At 34.9% G+C, this 14,537-nt stretch overlaps 1 long non-coding RNA gene across 4 annotated transcripts; it reads left to right on the top strand.

Annotated features, from left to right (window-relative positions):
* Window positions 1-6,393: 6,393 nt before the first annotated feature.
* LOC147292900 (uncharacterized) lies at window positions 6,394-9,634 on the top strand. Of its 4 annotated transcripts, XR_015120607.1 has the most exons (8): window positions 6,394-6,529; window positions 6,746-6,800; window positions 7,038-7,500; window positions 7,629-7,712; window positions 8,434-8,495; window positions 8,790-8,859; window positions 9,318-9,346; window positions 9,533-9,634. It is a non-coding gene; the product is annotated as an uncharacterized LOC147292900 (long non-coding RNA). The 4 variants fall into 4 exon arrangements; XR_015120609.1 differs by lacking the exon at window positions 8,434-8,495 and having other exon boundaries at window positions 7,632-7,712; XR_015120608.1 differs by lacking the exon at window positions 8,434-8,495 and having other exon boundaries at window positions 8,832-8,859.
* The last annotated feature ends 4,903 nt before the right edge of the window (window positions 9,635-14,537 follow it).

Raw genomic sequence — 14,537 nt, 5'->3', positions numbered from 1 at the left:
ATACTTAGTCCTATTTCGTCCAAATTGTGCCAAAACGTGCCCAGTTGGCACGAAAGACATTGGGAAGAACATTGTCATGTAAGGATTAGCTTTTTAGACCTATTTAACCACATTTGGTGTTAAGAACCCACAAAAACGTCATTTCAGTGCATACTTGGTCCAATATCGTCCAAATTGCACCAAAACGTGCCCGGTTGGTAAGAAAGATATGGGGAAGCACTTTCTCATTTTAGAATTAGCGTTCAAGACCAATTGAACCACATTTGATTTTAAGAATGCACGAAAACATCATTTTGGTTCACACTTGATCCAATATCGTCCATATTGCACCAAAACGTGCCCAGTTGCCAAGAAAGATATGGGGAAGTACTTCATGTTAGGATTATTATTCTAGACATATTGAACTACATTTGGTGTTAAGAACACACGAAAACGTCATTTTGGTGCATACTTGTTCCAATTTCGACCAAATTGCACCAAAACGTGCCTGGTTGGCAATGAAGACATGGGGAAACACTTTCTCAAGTTAGGATTAGCATTCTAGACTTATTGCACCACATTTGATGTTAAAAACACACAAAAATGTAATTTCAGTGCATTCTTGGTCCAATTTCGTCCAAATTGCACCAAAACTTGCCCCATTGGCAAGAAAGACATGAGAAACTACTTTCTCATGTTAGGATTATTATTCTACACCTATTGAATCATATTTGGTGTTAAGAACGCATGAAAAACGTCATTTCGGTGCATACGTGTTCTAATTTCCTCCAAATTGCACCAAAATGTGTCTGGTTGGCAAAAAAGACATGGGGAAGCACTTTCTCAAGTTAGGATTAGCGTTCTAAACTTATTGCACCACATTTGGTGTTAAGAACGCATAGAAACGTAATTTCGGTGCATTCTTGGTCCAATTTCGTCCAAATTGCACCAAAACTTACCCGATTGGCAAGAATGACATAAGGAAGCACTTTCTCATGTTTGGATTATTGTTTTAGACCTATTGAATCACATTTGGTGTGAAGAACGCACGAAAACGTCATTTCAGTGCATAATTGGTCCAGTTTCGTCCAAGTTGCACCAAAACGTTCCCGGTTCCCAAGAAAGACAAAGGGAAGCACTTTCTCATGTTATAATTAGCGTTTTAGACTAATTGAACAACATTTGATGTTAAGAACGCATGAAAACGTCATTTTCGTGCATACCTGTTCCAGTTTCGTACAACTTACACCAAAACATGCCCAGTTGGACAGAAAGACAAGAAGAAGCATTTTCTCGTGTTAGGATTAGCGTTCTAGGCCTATTGAACCACAAGAAATCTTTGGCACGCATGAAAAACTCATTTTGGTGCATACTTGGTCCAATATCGTCCAAATTGCACCAAAACGTGCCCGGTTGGTAAGAATGACATAAGGAAGCACTTTCTCATGTTTGGATTATTGTTTTAGACCTATTGAACCACATTTGGTGTGAAGAACGCACAAAAACGTCATTTCAGTGCATAATTGGTCCAGTTTTGTCCAAGTTGCACCAAAATGTTCCCGGTTCCCAAGAAAGATATGGGGAAACACTTTCTCATGTTATAATTAGCGTTCTAGACCAATTGAACCACATTTGATGTTAAGAATGCACAAAAACTTCATTTTGGTGCATACTTGTTCTAATTTCATCCAACTTACACCAAAACGTGCCCAGTTGGAAAGAAAGACATGAAGAAGCACTTTCTCGTGTTAGGTTTAGCGTTGTAGGCCTATTGAACCATAAGAAATATTTGGAACGCACGAAAACCTCATTTCGGTGCATACTTGGTTCAATATCGTCCAAATTGCACCAAAATGTGCCCGGTTGGCAAGAAAGATATGTGGAAACACTTTCACATGTTAAGAATGCACGAAAATGTCATTTCGGTGCATACTTGATCTAATATCGTCTAAATTGCACCAAAATATGCCCGGTTGGCAAAAAAAATATGAGGAAGCACTTTCTCAACTTAGGATTAGCGTTCTAGACTTATTGCACCACATTTGGTGTTAAAAATGCACGAAAATGTCATTTCGGTGCATTCTTGGTCCAATTTTATCTAAATTGCACCAAAACTTGCCTAATTGGCAAGAATGACATAGGGAAATACTCTCTCATGCTAGGATTATTATTTTAGACCTATTGAACACATTTGGTGTTAAAAACGCACGAAAACGTCATTTCGGTGCACATTTGGTCCAATAAAGTCCGAATTGAACCAAAACGTGCTCGGTTGGCAAGAAAGACATGGAGAAGCACTTTGTCATGTTAGGATTATTGTTTTAGACTTATTGAAACACATTTGGTGTTAAGAACGCAAGATAATGTCATTTCGGTGCATACTTAGTCCAATTTTGTCCAAAATGCACCAAAACGTGCCCAGTTGGCAACAAAAACATGGGGAAGCACATTGTCATGTTAGGATTAGCATTCTAGGCCTATTTACCAACATTTGGTGTTAAGAACCCACAAAAACGTCAATTCGGTGCATACTTGGTCCAATATCGTTCAAATTGCACCAAAACGTGCCCGGTTGGCACGAAAGACATAGGGATGTACTTTCTCATGTTAGAATTAGCGTTCTAAACCAATTGAACCACATTTGATGTTAAGAACACACAAAAATGTCATTTCGGTACACACTTGATCCAATATCGTCCATATTGCACCAAAACGTGCCCAGTTGGCAACAAATACATAGGGAAGTACATTCTCATGTCAGGAGTATTATTCTAGATTTATTGAACCACAATTGGTGTTAAGTACGCACGAAAACGTCATTTCTGTGTATACTTGTTCTAATTTCGTCCAAATTGCACTAAAACGTGCTTGGTTGGCAAGAAAGTTATGGGGAAGCACTTTCTCAAGTTAGGATTAGCGTTCTAGACTTATTGCACCACATTTGGTGTTAAAAATGCACGAAAACGTTATTTCTGTGCATTCTTGGTCCAATTTCGTCCACATTGCACCAAAACGTGCCCAATTGGCAAGAAAGACATGAGGAATTACTTTCTCATGTTAGGATTATTATTCTAGACCAATTGAACCACATTTGGTGTTAAGAACGCACGAAAACGTTATTTCAGTGCATACTTGTTCCAATTTCGTCCAACTTACACCAAAACGTGCCCAGTTGGAAAGAAAGACAAGAAGCACTTTCTCATGTTAGGATTAGCGTTCTAAACCAATTGAAGCACATTTAGTGTTAAGAACGCACGAAAACGTCATTTCGATGCATACTTGTTCCAATTTCATCCAACTTACACCAAAACGTGCCCAGTTGTAAAGAAAGACATAAATAAACACCTTCTTATGTTAGGATTAGCATTCTAGACTAATTGAACCACATTTAATGTTAAGAACGCACGAAAACGTCATTTCGGTGCATATTTGTTCCAATTTCGTCCAAATTGCACCCAAGTGTGCCCGGTTTGCAAAAAAGACATGGGGAAACACTTTTTCATGTTATGATTAGTTTTCTAAGCCTATTGAACCACATTTGGTGTTAAGAATCCATGAAAATGTCATTTTGCTGCATACTTGGTCCAATCCAAATTGTTCCAAAATGTCCCCGGTTCGCAAGAAAGACATGAAGAAGCACTTTGTCATGTTAGGATTTTTGTTCTTGACCTATTGAACTGCATTTGTTGTTAAGAAGGGATCAAAACGTAATTTCAGTGCATTCTTGGTCCAATTTCGTCCAACTTACACCAAAACGTGATCGGTTGGAAAGAAAGACATGCATAAGCATTTTCTCGTGTTAGAATTAGCGTTCTTGCTCTATTGAACTACATAAAATCTTTTGAACGCACGAAAACCTCATTTTGGTGCATACTCAGTCCAATTTCATCCAATTGGACCAAAACGTGTCCAATTAGCATGAAAGACATGGGGAAGCACTTTCTAAGCTTAGGTTTATCATTTTAGACCTATTGAATCACATTTGGTGTGAAGAACGCACAAAAACGTAATTTCAGTGCATATTGATCGGCCGAGCTAGGAACTGCTCTTGGCCTTGGTTCTTTATGGCCTCGGGGACAAGGCTCTTTAAGGCCTAGTCGGAATCAGAATCTAACCCACTAGTTGGCCTCCTAAGAATTATGTGATCAAATTCTTGCACAAAGTGGTGTAATTGTCCAAGCAAAACAAAGAAACTATGAACAACAAAAGTATAGTGTAATTCAATGCAATTCTCACCAATCAAACTAACTTCAAGATTAAAAGCAACTAAGAAAATAGAAAACATTTAGATTGAAAGCAAACAAAAGAAAATTGCATTAAAGTTGAAATAAGAAAAACCAAAGTTGCATGGAAAGCAAAGATACAAAATTAAATCGATACCACAAACCCTTAGTCGGAGAATGGCAAAGCTACAAACTTAGTGAAACTTGAAACTAAGAGCAATTGAAAATCTAAAAAGCACTTCGAATGGAAGTACCAAAGAAAATACGAAAGCAAAAGAACTTTGAGTAATTCTTAAGGCTTGAGAATTTGTGAGTTGATTGTTGTGTGTTGAATGTTGAATGTCCTTCTTTGACTTCTGAATGCATCTATATTTATAAGGGTTAGGATAGCAAGGCCATTACTTGGCCCGGAATTCCCTTTAGACTCCTTGTACGGATGAGATTTGAACTCTCTTGGATTAAAGATTCGACTAGATTCTTCCTTAATAACCACGTGATCTTGAGCATTGATGGTTGATCGGAATCCTTTTCCAACTTGGACTCTTGACTTGAACAGCTTGGCTTCTTGATTCAACAGGGATACTTGGTCTCCAAGACTTTTTGAATTTTTCCCTTGGTAGGATTTGCATTAATCTTGTATTAAATTTCTGAGTTCCTCTCCAAGCAAAGATTTTGACTTGAATTCTGATCTTAAGCGGAGTCCTAATTCGAGTAGGATTTAGTGACGTATTAGAAATCCTCTACCGCTTGGGTTGAGCCATTATTGGCTAGTGAATTTCAATCAGGAAACTTTTGGGCTTGATTGAACTCCTTGAGGTTTTAAGCTTTAATTAATAAAAATCTGGCCCAAATGTTGAGACCCAAAACTTAATTGAAAAAAATTAAAAATAAAATGAGACAACCCAGCCTCAAAACTAGGCCGGAATCACCTTTTTTATTTTTCTTGCACAATAATAAAATAGCCCGGCCCATTTTTATCTTCAATTAGGCCGATTTCGTTATTTTAAAAACATAACCCGGCCTCAAAATTAAGTCGGAATTATTTCTCTTGCTTGGAATACATGGCCTTAAAAATTGCATTTAATTGGGCCAATACACTCTATTTTGATAACAATTCTGATCAAAAGTCAATCGGAATTTATTGGAGCTAAAGTTGATCGGAAGGAATTTTACCCAATCCAATCAACATTGTAAAATCACTTGGAACAAGCTCCATGGCGCCAACCGATCAATTTATAAAACAAAGTAGATCGATATTCTTTTATCGGGCCGCTTGTCTTCCTTTTTGACCATTGATCATAATAAATTCTATTAGACTAAAATTGGCGAGGTCGATCGAACTGTTCTACTTATCGGGCCACTTGTGTTACTTGGTCTTCCATTTTTATTTCACATTTCGATCGGACTCTGACCCATTTTTTCTAAGACTGCCTAACACTTTCACTTCAGCATATATATATATATATTCATACAAGCCATATGTTGGCTAATTTAGTACTTAGCACGCAAAAGGCCAATTCATCTTTTCTAAGTATTTTTTATTCCTCATTTCTAACTTCAACTTATATATATATATATATATATACCCAAGTTCAACAAAGCTGCCCGACAACTTTCTTACTGCACTTTCTTTCAATTTCCATTGTGTAAGTTTTCCCACAACATTAACACACTACTACAATAATATAAATAGACATCGCTCAATAGACAACGGTTCGTATTTTGTCCGTTATCTTAATTTATTACACAACGGTTTTGTAAAAACCGTTATATGAACATATAATATCCAATGTTATTCAGTCTTGAGATTTTTCTTAAATTATTACACAATAGTTTTGGACAAAACTGTTGTATTGGGTAAGTTATAAGAAAATAAAGAATTTGTGGGTCTTTGTATTTGTACAAAAGCGGAGGCGCACTAATGAACAGTCCTCGCGCATTAAGTCTAATTTGGTCAAAGCCCTATGAGACTTCACCTACATTCAGATACTCATCCCCCATTCGATCTCCATCTTCGCCGTCCATCGATCTGCTCTTTCTTCTTATTTCCTTATTATTGAAGCTCGACCCTCACCCTTAGTTCTCACCCTCTCTTTCTCGCCAAACAAAACCCTCAACCCTCTGTTCTCTCTCTTGCTCGCTCTCGCTCTCGCTCTCCTCTCTCTCTCTCTCTCTCTCTCTCTCTCTCTCTCTCTTTTTCTCTCTCTATCTCCCTCTCCCTCCTTCCCTCCCTCTCTCTGAAGCGTAAAAATGGAACTCCAAAGATGGAGCATTGTGGATCTGAGCTTGAAGGAAGCTTCTATTTGGTGCGTTCTTTCTTGTGACAGGTTAGGGTTTTCAAAACTTAAATCGATTTTGCAATTTTAGGGTTAAGAGAGTTGGGGTGTTTGGGGCTTTTGTGGTCTATGTGGTCTGGAAAAAACAAAACTGATTTGCCTAACAAGGGTTCCCTGTTCGTGTTTTGAGTGTGATGGTTAGATAAAAAAAACTTGGTGTTCTCTTTTTAATTTTTATTTTGATGTAAATATGTTTTTCTGCCGTAGATTCGGAGACTCCCATTTCCTCAGTATTTGCTAGCTATGGGGTGCAATGGGCAGCGTAAGCATTTTTGCTGCTTCTTATTTCTCTTGTTATGATATTTTCCTAGATTGAGTGCCATCCATTTAAAAATAACTTTTTTTTAAGATCCATATATACTTATTAGTTATTGCAGTTATATTATAACAACAGGAGCATATATACTGGTTTGTGTTTTGTTTTTTTTTTAGTTCTTTGGGTTTCTATTATTTATGTTTGTAATATAAAAATTTTCATTTTCATTTAATGTTTCTACAGGAACTGATGCGACCCACCGCCCTACTGTCACCACCATATTTGGTGTTGTTTTCTTATTCCTCAATTCTTTTCTTTATTTAACAGTTTTTAACTTAGTTTTCTGTGTAGTTTTTATGTGTTAATTTTATATTTTTGGTATAGGCTGTTGATTGTGCTTGCTTGAGGTAAGGAAATCCTATCATGAGTTTTTAAATTTCTATTTTGATTTTTGGGTTTCAGTTTTGGGGTATGATTTGTGCAAGGTTTCAGTTTTTAATTTCTATTTGGGATAAGCATATGCAGAGGAAGTAGGAATTTTATTTCAGTTTTGGGTATATATGTAGTGATGAGGATGACATAAGAGTATGTTTATTGTTTGATGCTTCTTTTGTAGGCAAAGAAGAAGCCAAAATTGCTTTGGCAACAGGGTTTGTTGACAACGAGATTCTAAGTCAACAACATTCAAGATTCTGCAAAGCTTGAAGTAATTATGCCATCATTTGTGCTTTTTTTTTTTTTTTTTTTGCATCTTGAATAGTGTGATGTTTTCTTGATTTTCTTAACTGGTTTTACCTCTTCTGATTACCATAATCGTTTTCCTTCTTTTTTTAGCAGGTACAGCTTTGTGCTTTGCACCATGCTCTTGTTGGTGGTGGCTTGGATGACTTTACTTGTCTTGGGTGACTTTTTTAGCAAGTACAGCTTTGTGTTTCCATTTAATGTTAGCATTGTACATCTTACTTCAGGATATGGCATGATTGATAAGCAAGAACAAGTTTACATAGGTCCTTTAATTGCCTTCATCTTTGTGAGTATCAATTTGCCATTGTTACTCTTAAGTTTCACATTGTTCAAATTCTGTAAATATACAAAATTATCAAGGATTATAATAGTGTATAAGACCACATAGCAAGTGTTTTAGAGTCAACTAGTTGATTCAATAACTGGTAAGGCATAAAGATTGATAGAGTCATCACTATCATAATTCACATTCCATGGGATCAAGGTTTGATCAAGTAGTACTCTCTGGTAGCTCACCTCATGGTTAATGATGATGTGATGTTTCTTTGTTAAATTGGTGCAAAATTGTGTCCCTCCAATCATCTCTGTTTGCTCTCACTCCCGATGACCAGACTTTTTATTTCCATAATGACATTATTTAGTATATAGATGTTCAAGTTAATTTTTTGGGCTGAGTATCTGAATTCAATACGAAAACTGAATTTAAATTGTTCAACATTCTTTGAGACTTAATCCCAAAGAAGATGTAGTAGAAAAGAAGAAAAGGAGAACAAGAGAAACAGCCCCAAAATCATGCTCAGTTCTTTTGCATGTGTTTCTTTGTAATGGTCTAACTTTCTTTATGATTTCTCTTTTTTTTAGATGTTTACTGTTAGCATTGTACATCTTATTTCAGGAAATGAGATGATTGATAAGTAAGAACAAGTTTATATAGGTCCTTTAATTGCCTTCATCTTTGTGAGTATCAATCTGCCATTGTTGCTGCATCCTTTGGCTTAAGTGTTGCTGTAGCGTTGGTAATCCCTTGTGCAACTCTAAATGGTTGGTTAGTGTCCAAAAGAGTTGGTAAAAAGTAGGTTGCCATTGCTCAATTTTCTTGTAGTGATTGTAAATGTATGCTTGTTTTCTATGGGTATACTATGGGCATATATTAATGAGAATGCATGAAGGTTTAATGCTGGAATATTATCAATATATCATCTAGGGTCGAGGCCTATAATTTTGCTTCTTAGTTTGGTTTTTGGGTTTCAGATTTCAGTTGAATCATTTGGTTTCTTAACGGATTGTGTGTAGGTTGATTGCTCTAGGATCTCATTTGAAGGTAATCTGCAATTTTTATTTATTTATGTTTTTTTTTTCTCCAATTTTATTTACCCATCAGACCTTAAATCTCTGGATTTTTATGATGGTTTTGTTTAGTTATCCCAAAATTATTTGTACATGTACTGCAAATGCAGCTAAGATCATGTAATTCTTCTTTGTATACGTTTATTTCCGACTGTTTGTAAAATTTTCATGTTGCTTTACAAAGTAATCTGTACTTGGTTTTTTTTTTTTTTTTCCGTCCCCCCAAATATTGTAGCTTTGCAAGCCCAGAGTACAGCTTAGAAGTCTAAATTTTGGTTAAATCCAAGTACTAAACGATGATGTTTCCTTGCCAAATAGCCATGTAGAAGTAATGTGATTTAATGAGGTTCTATTACTAGAAAGTAAGATGTTGTTAGCACCTATTTTTTTGGTTATTTTAATTACTTACTGATGAGAGTACATTTTCTGCAGACTGCAACAATTATGGGGCCCATAAAAAGGTGAGCCAATATTTATATGTTGATTGTAGTGATAATATAACTTTTTAGGGTGCCTGAGAATTTGATACTTGGGTTTAATTTAATCTCATTTAGCTGCATTTACAGTGGATATGCACTGAATAGGGTTGTAAGTAATGCAATTTTTTACTGCTCACTGTGATTTGAATGTTGATGTATGCTCTGCAGTCTGCACTCCTTTTGTTTAGAACTCAAAGTCATCAACAAACTTATTGGCCATTATAGTGGGAATCAAGCAAAAAGAAAGTGTGAACAAGATTGTAAAGAAGGTAAAGGAACCATATTGCTTCATATACTGTTTTTATTCTTTTGGATATAATGACTCATTTTTTTTAATAAGTCATTCACTACTGTGTGCTTTAGAGAATGATCTCTTCATCTTATAATATTTTGCAATTTGGTAAAACATGCTGTGGCAGTGAGTTCCATTATATTATTGCTTTTTTGGAAATGATCACTACTACAAAATAGCAATCAGACAACGGATATTCACCGTTGTCTGAGTTTATAATTTACCGTCGTCTAATCGAGTGTTGTCTATTCATACCCCCAATAGACAACGGATAAAATCCGTTGTCCTGGTGCACATACACAACGGTTATAGATGTACAACCGTTGTATATACAACCTTTAAAATCAATGATTTGGAAGATACCGTTGTTGAGTGCCAATTTAAACATCGGTTTATATTTAAAAACTGATGTGTATATATATGTTAAACAACGGTTATGTTAAGTAAAGAATTGGTTTTACAACTATTTTAGGTAGAAACACGAGGTGAAATAGCCATTAAAACAACGGGTTATTGTTAAAAACCATTGTCTAATCTATTGAATAATATGTGTATTGCCATGTCTATAGGTTTTTCAAACTACGGTGTTTTATATGAAACCGTTGTATTCATGCATTAAGAAAATTGAATATTAACCATATAACCGTTGTATATACTTATTTGGTACATCGATTTTGGGTTAGAAACTATTGTATGAAGGCACTTAGCACAATGGCTTTTTGAGATTTGTGTGGTATGCTTAAGAATTAGACAATGGTTTATGATATTGAGCCATTGTATGTTAAAGGTTAAGACCACGTTTTGGAACAATAAATTGTTGTATTATGTGCATGTTTACATCTGTTTTTAGAAGCTCTCAATTGTCTTTGATATATTACCACAATGCAATTATGAACATGCACAACCTGAGATGAGTTTTTTTGGTAACATCTAGATAAAAAGTAATCAATAATATTATCAACCTTGTCAATTTACAAAGTTAGAATGTATCAAAGAAATACATGTATATTATTCCTCCCTCACAAAATAAAATGTCTTGCTGCCCTAATGACTAAGTCAATATATATACAACATAGATAAAGTAAAAATACGAGAAACCATTGCTGCCCCCAAAAACCTTCCATGAAGATAATAAGAGAAAAATAGACCGAGAGAGCAAGAGACTACTCATTGTGCCTTTGGTGCAGATGGACCGACAACCAAAGCATTTTGAGCTCCTTCCGTCTTTGAATCCCTATAGAAAAATAGGCATGCAAATGGACTCATTAATTAAACAAAAATCAAAGTCTATGAAAATAAGACACATCATTGAAAATTCCATTATAAAATAAATCATATGTCACTTGGGAAATGTTGAAACTCATGGCTGCATGAATATAATAGTCATTTAAATTTAAATTGACAAGGATAAAGAACTTAGCAGCTTGCCTTGATATAAGCCTTGTAGTAATCTTTAATGGTTGGGTGAACACAAATATAAGCCTTGTAGTAATCTTTAAGTTAGGTAATCATAGAAATCTAATAAATTAACCTTTATTATGAATCCTCACCTCCAAAACCTGGAAGCCTTTAGTTCCAACACAAGGACCTTCTCTAATCTATTTTCCACTATATATTCATAAAAAATTAAATATGGCAAACTGAAGTAAAGGCATTGTTTTGTCCAATCAGATTGTCCAATTTACTAAAAGGAACAAACCCCTGTTTCTTATCAAGTCTGCACTACTAACACCATTTCCATCAATTGAAAATATGGCATGTGTTCCTACAAGGACAAGAAACACAGAGTACGTTGAATAATATGAGTTGACAGCTACATGTGTTACCTCAAAGTCTCAGAGAGGAATGATTCATTATGCAAGTTCTTCCTAGAAATTTAACCAGGTCCAGGACTATTTCATTTAATAGCATAATACTACTGACCAATTATTTATTAGGAGAGGTAAAACCAAGAAAACAGAAGGAAACAAGGCCAAGTATTTTCTGCCAAGAATTATGTTATGGAAGAAGAACAACATACTCGCAATTTGCCATTGTCAATGTTTTGAATGCAGGTCCAGGCAAATAAAAATGAATACTAGCCTACCATGGTTCTTTAACTTGAGAGACAAAATATTATAAACTTGCAAGTGCCAAAGCAACATAAGCATATGCGCCTTACCTGGTTGAAACAGAGCCCCAAGCCCCTGCTATAAAAGTTAGCATATATATTGAACCATAAACATGCCATAGTCAAACCTGTTATCAACAATTAATTGAAGACATTTTAATTGAGGTTCATATTTCACATATACATATGAGTAAGTTTCTCATCATTGATTTTAATTAAATCATATCCCACTTTTAATTTGCCTTCAAAAATATGCAAATTAGCTTCATTATTTTACATCTTTTCCCTGCGATACTAGTATGACTATAAAACTTCAGACAAATACATTTAGCATGTATAAGCAAATGCCGTTTTTGTTCTCTACATGAATGTTGTGTGAACAAACAGAGTTTAATGAAAGAAAAAATGTATCTAGGCGAACAATCAACTAGTGACCATCCAACAAATTAAATAAAATCTAGGTTCAGTATACTAAAGCATGCCAACATGCAGTAAATCAAGATGCTTGGAAGAGATGAAAAGCTTACTAGTACGTATTTCCATACTTCTTATGCATATCCTGTCAAACATAGAAAAATAAAATAAAAATAAAAAACATGAAACAACCAGCAGATTTCAACATGTTGAAAGTAGGTAAATAAATCAATGAAACAAACGAAAAATATAAGTTAGCAGGTTGCTGCAATGCACTGCTTCCTTTTTCTCCTTGATTCATACAACTAACACCAAAAGCTTTTTCCAGATAGATTAAAACATCCTGAAAAAGAAGAATTGCAATGAGAATCAGTCGGGAATCATAAACGGAATACAGACATTGAACTAAAATAAAGGAGACATGTACAACTTCAAAGTCAAGCATCAAGAAATTTGAAAATGAAAACAAAACATATTTGAAGGATTGCATGCCACCTTGGTTAAAAACTAAATTTTCCATGGAAAAAAACAATCAAAGCCAGTGGGCCAGAACAAGTTCCAGTCCAAATAAGAACAAGTTAACAGTTCCCCAGTATGTATATATAAGCATGGATTTGGGTCCCCCAGCATCAATGACATACAGGGTAAAATGAGTACACATTTAAAATCAATCCATTAGAGTTAAAAAGCCAGGAAAAACTCAAATTAACACATACACACAAGTTCAATGCGCACAGTATGCTTATTTAACCACACAAAAATGACTACTTTCCGCATGCTACAGCATGAGATGCAACACCCACCACATTTAACAGGCTGCATATACTTTAGGCATTTATTAGAGCAAACTAGCGCATATGGCAAATTTAAGTTAGTTAAATTCTTCCCATAAAACAACCTGGAGAAGCATAAGTAGATCAGTATACGACAAGGCTAATGGAATGGTGTCACAAACTAGGGACATGTTCATCAAATTGGCACGATACCCCAATGTGACAATTTGTGATGTGAGCTTCCACACTTAATTGGACATTTTACATGATGTCACAATTTGTGATGGGTTCAAACTTTAACCTCATCCAATCAACAAACTGCATTGCAAACCAACAACATTTATAATCTTTGACAAAAGGGGTTGATTTATATTTGGTGAAGTGCTTGTTCACCTATATTGTACTTTGAACCTTCCATTTGTTTTAGCATAATATTTTTCAGTTTCTTCAAAAAATAATAATTTACATTAACTAAAACATAAATTTTGAGAAATAAAGCAAAATTAAAATATACAACATAAATTTTCTATCATAGATAAAGAGCAAACAACAAAAAAGTGAAGCTACAAGTTAGATTAAACTTGGACCAGAAAAATTATCATCCTGAATTCTACAAGGAACATCTCCCAATGTTCACCTCAAAACAGGCAAGTTCAACTCTAACTCAAATATCTAACATCAATACATCATCACCAAAGAGTGCTGGTCCTTGATTCAATAAAATGAACAAAAGCAACAACTAATATACTTAAGAAGCTTTATCGCGAACAATATTTTTCAATATACACTAGTCAGAGAAAAAAAAAAGAAAAAGGATCACCAGCATGACACTAAGGTTCAGGCTTTGGCTCATATTAAATTCTAAAGTACCATCCCTAGACAACAATGGTAGAATTAAATGGACATCATGCAAAATTATAAACAGAAGCAACAAATTACACTATTAGCATTAGAACTTACAGCAGATTTCGTTGCATAATGGCAAGCTAGCCCAACATTCAGCAACAAAAGACAAATATTAAGAGCAGTTTTCTGCATATGAATAAAGAAGCACATAAGCCAGCATTAAAACTGCAAAAATAATATTATTTTAGGTAATAATTAGTTTACCTCATCTATGGGTCCTCTATTTTGGAACAGAGGTTCAACAACAGACAATGCCTTTGCATAGTCGTGAAGATGGAACTAGATAACCGCCTATATAAACCCAATTTTGAGACAAAAGTTTCAGTCAAATTAGAAAGTAATTAAAAAAATTTTCTTTTTTTCTTAGCTAATATATTCAACAATTAATATGGACAGTAAAAACATGATGAGTTAACTGATGAAATTATAAAGTCCCATACAATGTTTAAGGTAGCAACGTAAGTGTCAAACTCATCCATGTAAACAGTACTGGAAAATGGATGTGTCATTGTACTACTTTCTTTGGACCCCAAAGTAACTTTATCTCCAATATTCCCAGAAGACTCCACCTGTTCCGCAGATGCTCGAGCGAGCTCTTCACTTCGCTTCTAAACAATAAGATCGAAGAAATTAATAATAGATATAAGTTGAGATGAATTTATCATATCGACAAAAAAA

The sequence above is a fragment of the Dryas octopetala genome, chromosome 2 (genome assembly GCF_963921425.1).
Source record: "Dryas octopetala chromosome 2, drDryOcto1.1, whole genome shotgun sequence".
NCBI lineage: Eukaryota > Viridiplantae > Streptophyta > Magnoliopsida > Rosales > Rosaceae > Dryas > Dryas octopetala.
This window is presented reverse-complemented; position numbering and strand designations above follow the sequence as displayed.